We start from the raw sequence: 7,148 nt of genomic DNA on the forward strand, positions 1-7,148 counted from the left end.
ACAAACTCTTCCGCTTTATTATATTAGTATAGACTAGTGGACCCGGACGCGGCTACGCCTGCTTCAACTATAAGAATATTTATTAAATATATTCATGAAATTATTTTCAATTTTCAATACAATTAGTAAGAAAATATAAGCTTAAATAATCAAAAGAATAATAAGTAGATACACATTATTAGAAAAAATTATCTGAGTTATTGAAATGAACCAACAAAAGGATTAAAAGTAACTAAAGGATAGGTATTCTCAATATTAGAAAAAGTACCTAAAGTTTTCCGTGCGTGCGTACATAGATATCGACTCTACGAAATAACTAAACATTTCTCTCTATTAAGTAGGATAATTTTAGCGGGCAATATTAAATAAAATAAGAAGAGAACCAAAGTGTAGTTTAAATTAATTATAAACAGCAAACAATTACATAAACATTTACAATAGTTCGAAAATGTATGAAAATTTATAAAACCGTCAACGTCAGCTGCCCGTTCGCGTCGGTCATACTATGCCGCCCGTAGGCTAGGTCATTTAGAATCAGTGACATCTCCTTAATTATTTATTAGAATGTTATACAGTAAACTATAATTGCAATCTATATAAAATGTTAAGAGTGATTATTATATTTATGTTCATAACGATGAATATCAAATGTCGCGGTAACGGTTGCGTAGCGACGCGACGGTTGTTATTAACATGGCAGAATAAATTGCATGTCAAATTAGAAAGTATTTTAAAATATATTAGTTTATATGTGTAATGTAATGTTATATAGCCTATAGCACTTCGGAAGAATGCAGCTTTCATACAAAACAAAAACAATGAAAATCGGACCAGTAGATCCAGAGATCTTAGCGTTCAAACAAACAAACAAACAAACAAACAAACAAACAAACAAACAAACTCTTCCGCTTTATTATATTAGTATAGACTAGTAGACCCGGACGCGGCTACGCCTGCTTCAACTATAAGAATATTTATTAAATATATTCATTAAATTATTTTCAATTTTCAATAGAATTAGTAAAAAAATATAAGTTTAATAATCAAAAAGAATAATAAGTAGATACACATTATTAGAAAAAAATATCTGAGTTATTGAAATGAACCAACAAAAGGATTAAAAGTAACTAAAGGATAGATATTCTTAATATTAGAAAAAGTACTTAAAGTTTTCCTTGCGTGCGTACATAGATATCGACTCTACGAAATAACTAAACATTTCTCTCTATTAAGCAGGATAATTTTAGCGGGCAATATCAAATAAAATAAGAAGAGAACAAAAGTGTAGCTTAAATTAATTATAAACAGCAAATAATTACTTAAACATTTACAATAGTTCGAAAATGTATGAAAATTTATAAAACCGTCAACGTCATCTGCCCGTTCGCGTCGGTCATACTGTGCCGCCCGTAGGCTAGGTCATTTGGAATCAGTGACATCTCCTTAATTATTTATTAGAATGTTATACAGTAAACTATAATTTCAATCTAGATGAAATGTTAATAGTGACTATTATATTTATTTTCATAAGGATGAATATCAAAATGTCGCGGTAACGGTTGCGTAGCGACGCGACGGTTGTTATTAACATGGCAGAATAAATTGCATGTCAAATTAGAAAGTACTTTAAAATATATTAGTATATATGTGTAATGTAATGTCATATTATATAGATATATATATAGAAATATTAGTATAGATAGTATAATATAATAAAGCGGAAGAGTTTGTTTGTTTGTTTGTTTGTTTGTTTGTTTGTTTGAACGCTAAGATCTCTGGATCTACTTGTTCGATTTACTTTGTTTTTGTTTTGTATGAAAGCTGCATTCTTCAGAAGTGCTATAGGCTATATAATATTACATTACACATATGTACCAATAAATTAAAATACTTTCTAATTTGACATGCAATTTATTCTGCCATGTTAATAACAACCGTCGTTGCTAAGCACCGGTTTGCAAAGTCTCTTTGTTGTTTTAAGAAAACGTCACCTAAAACGAACTTATATTTTGATATTCATCCTTATAAAAATAAATATATTATATAATATTTAATAAATATTCTTAAAGTTTAAGCAGGCGTAGCCGCGTCTGGGTCCACTAGTATATATATATATATATATATATATATTTTATATATCTATACTAATATAATAAAGCGGAAGAGTTTGTTTGTTTGTTTGTTTGTTTGTTTGTTTGTTTGAACGCTAAGATCTCTGGATCTATTGGTCCGATTTTCATTGTTTTTGTTTTGTATGAAAGCTGCATTCTTCCGAATTGCTATAGGCTATATAACATTACATTACACATATAAACTAATATATTTTAAAGTACTTTCTAATTTGACATGCAATTTATTCCGCCATGTTAATAACAACCGTCGCGTCGCTACGCAACCGTTACCGCGACATTTTGATATTCATCCTTATGAACATAAATATAATAGTCACTCTTAACATTTTATCTAGATTGAAATTATAGTTTGCTGTATAACATTCTAATAAATAATTAAGGAGATGTCACTGATTCTAAATGACCTAGCCTACGGGCGGCACAGTGTGAGTATGACCGACGCGAACGGGCACATGACGTTACGGTTTTATAAGTTTTCATACATTTTCGAACTATTGTAAATGTTTGCGATACCGTTACCGCGACATTTTGATATTCATCCTTATGAATAGTCACTCTTAACATTTTATCTAGATTGAAATTATAGTTTACTGTATAACATTCTAATAAATAATTAAGGAGATGTCACTGATTCCAAATGACCTAGCCTACGGGCGGCATAGTGTGAGCGACGTGAACAAGCAGATGACATTGACGGTTTTATAAATTTTCATACATTTTCGTGTGTGGCCTGGGCGACGGCTCCCCTTCCCACATCCTTTTCTCTTGTCCTAAGTTAACTCGTCCCTTATATGATGTCCTCCCTCATAAAGTCCCCCGTCCTTTAAATGTTCAGTGTTTGTTAATGTTTGTGTTTAGTCCTTTATGTAAATTTTTATGTAAATATATTAAACTTAACAAAATAAAACTTTAAATTAACCCCCATGTAAAATATTATTTATTACTAATCTAATGTGTTGTGTATATATTGTAAATTTGTGTTTGTTTTGTTTTAGGTGAAGGCTGTACTAACACAGGATCTCTTTTTTTTACATGTATTCTATAATTGTGTATATTTATCTTTTCTATTACCGGTCAATTTCCTTCGTGTGTTTTCCATACAACGTGACATTGGCGAAATGAATTGTGCTTAACTGGCACGCTCGAAACGCCATATATCGATAAATCAATCAATCTACATTTTCGAACTATTGTAAATGTTTATGTAATTAATTGCTGTTTATAATTAATTTAAGCTACACTTTGGTTCTCTTCTTATTTTATTTGATATTGACCGCTAAAATTATCCTACTTAATAGAGAGAAATGTTTAGTTATTTCGTAGAGTCGATATCTATGTACGCACGCACGGAAAACTTTAGGTACTTTTTCTAATATTAAGAATACCTATCCTTTAGTTACTTTTAATCCTTTTGTTGGTTCATTTCAATAACTCAGATAATTTTTTCTAATAATATGTCTCTACTTATTATTCTTTTTGATTATTTAAGCTTATATTTTCTTACTAATTCTACTGAAAATTTAAAATAATTTCATGAATATATTTAATAAATATTCTTATAGTTGAAGCAGGCGTAGCCGCGTCCGGGTCCACTAGTATGTTATAAAACAAAGTCGCTTTTCGTGTCTGTCTGTTGTTTCTAACTCTTCTTCTCCTAAACCACCCAACGCATTTTGATGCGGTTTTCACCATTAGGTCGAGTATTTTTCGTAGAAGGTTTATATATAGTTTATTATTTGTATATTCTTATGTAAATTAACATAAATACGATAAATATGTATAAAGTCCTACCCGTTGAGACACTTTCGCGCATGCGCTGCTTTAATGGTAAGTGCTACATAAAAAAATGTGCTGGAGTATTGTTCCTCTTAATAAGATCTACAAAAAAGTCCGCGAGAGCATATTCGTATCTTTTAAGAATAACGTGTAGTGATCATTTTTCTGTCTAAAAATAATAATTTCAATATATTTTTTATTGTGAGTCATATTTTTCCATAATGGTATTAATCCTTATCCTTTAAAATACTTTATTAATTTTCTACGTTAAACGAAGATAAAATTTGCTTTTTACAATATTTCAAAATTGCGAATAGTTTTACAGAAAAACGCATTTAATTGTTGACACATCCCGCCGTTGACACATCAGCTGTATGTTACTCAAGTTTCACTTATCCCTTACTCTCAGCATATAAATAAGTATATTTGTTACGTTGGCCATTTAATGTAGATCAAAACTGTCTTTTACTGTTTTTCATTTTAATAAGAACTTTAGAAGTTGTTACAATATCAAAAAATCCTTGCTGCGAAACGGCTCGCCACTCGCCATGCGTCCGCCGCGCTCGCATCGGTAGTTCAGTGGTAGAATGCCCGCTTGCCACGCGGGCGGCCCGGGTTCGATTCCCGGCCGATGCATTCTATTTAATTTTCCTCACAGGCAGCCACGTGGTGCTTGCTTTTCATCAGGGACAGAATACCCTCTTCAGCATTAACCACAAGCTCGAAAAAAAACCCGCCTGCCTTTATAGCAACGAAGATTTAGATGCGTTTGGACGTATTGGATAATTAGAGTTGAATGTATTATTTCAGCGCGATATATTTGGTGTCATATTTTTTGTAGTAGTTATTAGTAGGTAGGTTTTTGTTTATAATTTCTTCCGTTTAAAAATAGTCATTTAAATATATTTCAATAAGTACTTGAAAAGATTAGTAGCACAGATTTAAAATTACGGTTCCTACTAAACAATCCTTGCTGTGTAAAACAATTGGAAAATCCTTATTGAAACTACGAAAATGCGGGTTGCATTAGGGTTTAATTAATTTTCACATTATCTTAAGTGCTTTGCAAACATACATTATATGAATAATCCAGTAGTAAAAGCGGGCGAAGCCGCAAGAGGGTCGCTAGTTTCTTTAATAAAGCTTTTAAAATATTCGTTTCCATTTGAAAACATAACTATGTTCTAATATTTCCTCGATAATTCTAAATATTCTCTTCGTTTTCATAATATATTACTACAAAGGTAATGTATAAAAATACTTGACTTGAAAGTTGACACATTTAAGTTTGTTTCTATTGTAAGTTCTCACTTCTTGCCAACTTTCATTATTGTAGAGAAGTTTACGTCGTTTAGTCCATGGAACGAATCCTATTACAGGTTTTGTTATCGAGTGATTTTCATTGGAAATGCAGCAAAAGTCTGATACTAATTTTAGCTTGATAGTTCCACGCAATATTGACAGACATACAGACAGAAGTGATCCTAGAGGGATTTCGAATTTTTTCTTTTGAAATACGTAACCCTAAAAAAAGAAAAACAAAAACAATATTAAGTTCTGAAATTATAATTGTTTCATAAATATTGATAGATATTCTTAATTGAATCATGTTAGAAATTATATCAAAGTTCAATCACGATCACAAGTATTGAAATTCTTCGAAAGCTAAAAAATGAAAGCTCGACTCAAGTTAACTTATTAAAAATAAAAACTCTACAGAATGTTGTCAAAGCAAACATTTGTGAGATATTAATAATGCAATAGCCGTCAGCGGGAAATTACTGAGATTAAAGTGGATCAGCAGACATGATGAGATTCTTTTTAATTCAGAGAAATATAAAAATATAGTTTTAAAGAATCCATTCAGTTATTGCATTCTTAACATTTCAAAATTTTTAAAGAAACTTCGTCATAAGGTGAGCTTTAGGAATGCCTTACTCAATGGGAAGTAAACCTACAATCGTTGAGTATACAGTTAACACCTTTGCAACGATGCTAATGGAAACTACGTGTTTACAATTGTATATATTATCGTTTTTAAAAAGACTAGCATTTTCTCTCGGTTTCGATTAAATGGATAGAATTGAGAGTTGTATGTGTATGACACATGACACATTCTATTGACACAGTTATGCGATGGGTTACATAGAAACAAATAATGTGATTTAATATAGTACAGTCTTCCTATATAAATGGCCTATCCAATACAAAAAGTTTCTCAATTTGAAATAGTTCCTGATGTAAGTTTATTATTAAATTGTTTATAAAAACATTTATTATAAAATTTCAGAACTACCTGTCATCCATGTCGCCATCAGTATTACACAGCGTGTTAGTAAAGCATTCTTATATGGTATGTAGTGACGGCATTAGTCAATATTGGCGCTTTCAAAGAAAATTTTTTTTTTATTCAATTTTTCCCCCATGCAGAAAGGTACCCAGGGGGCACCCACCCAGACATTATAAATTTAACGGAATGAGCGGAACTCAATCCCGTACTTTATTTACCAGAGCGGGAAGATAAACATAAACATAAATTATTAGGAGGATTATCCGGATGAGAATCGGAACTACCACCAGCGTATTATATATTTTCAATATAAATAACTAATAGTTTTCAAACAGTTTAAATAACTAAAATAATATTAATACATTTGTATAAAAAAAGATAAGTAAAATATTTTGGTTTCATATAATAATTACGACGATTTCACGTTTAGGTAGAGACGAAAAAATATGAAAAACAATTATACTCTCTCGACCTTACTTAACGTGAGTGCAAGTAATCAATTAATCAATTAGTATAGATAATTTGTTTTTAGCTTAACACTCTATCCCGCACATAGCTGGTTGGGCCGAAAGAACCTGGGGACCTAGTGTTAAGACATTCCATTAACATTAATACACTTTCGTCCCCCACTTTCCGCCGAATTCTGAAGACATTGCGCGTTGTTTAGCGGAACTCAACGCTGTGCTTTGTCTCGTTTCCGCGAGGAAAAGTTAAATATTTCATTTCTTCGAAAGGGAATTGAACCAGCAACCTATCGATCGTTTACAATCGTACGTTTGTGCCCCTGCATCATGATTATCATCAACCTCTGCTCTCAAATGTTATTTAAATACAACGTTATTCCAATAAATTTCTCGAACATATTTCACAACAAGAAGTGCCCCAATAAAAGTTGTTCTGATACATCAAATATGCTCCGAACAGAAGCTTTCATACTAAAAATAAAAACG

At 31.3% G+C, this 7,148-nt stretch overlaps 1 non-coding gene across 1 annotated transcript; it reads left to right on the forward strand.

The window, feature by feature from the left end:
* Positions 1–4,473: 4,473 nt before the first annotated feature.
* On the forward strand, positions 4,474–4,544 carry TRNAG-GCC (transfer RNA glycine (anticodon GCC)). Its single transcript has one exon. It is a non-coding gene; the product is annotated as a tRNA-Gly (tRNA).
* Positions 4,545–7,148: the final 2,604 nt, after the last annotated feature.

The sequence above is a fragment of the Heliconius melpomene genome, chromosome 12 (genome assembly GCF_056956725.1).
Source record: "Heliconius melpomene rosina isolate 202511_hmr_F chromosome 12, ASM5695672v1, whole genome shotgun sequence".
Taxonomy (NCBI): Eukaryota; Metazoa; Arthropoda; class Insecta; order Lepidoptera; family Nymphalidae; genus Heliconius; species Heliconius melpomene.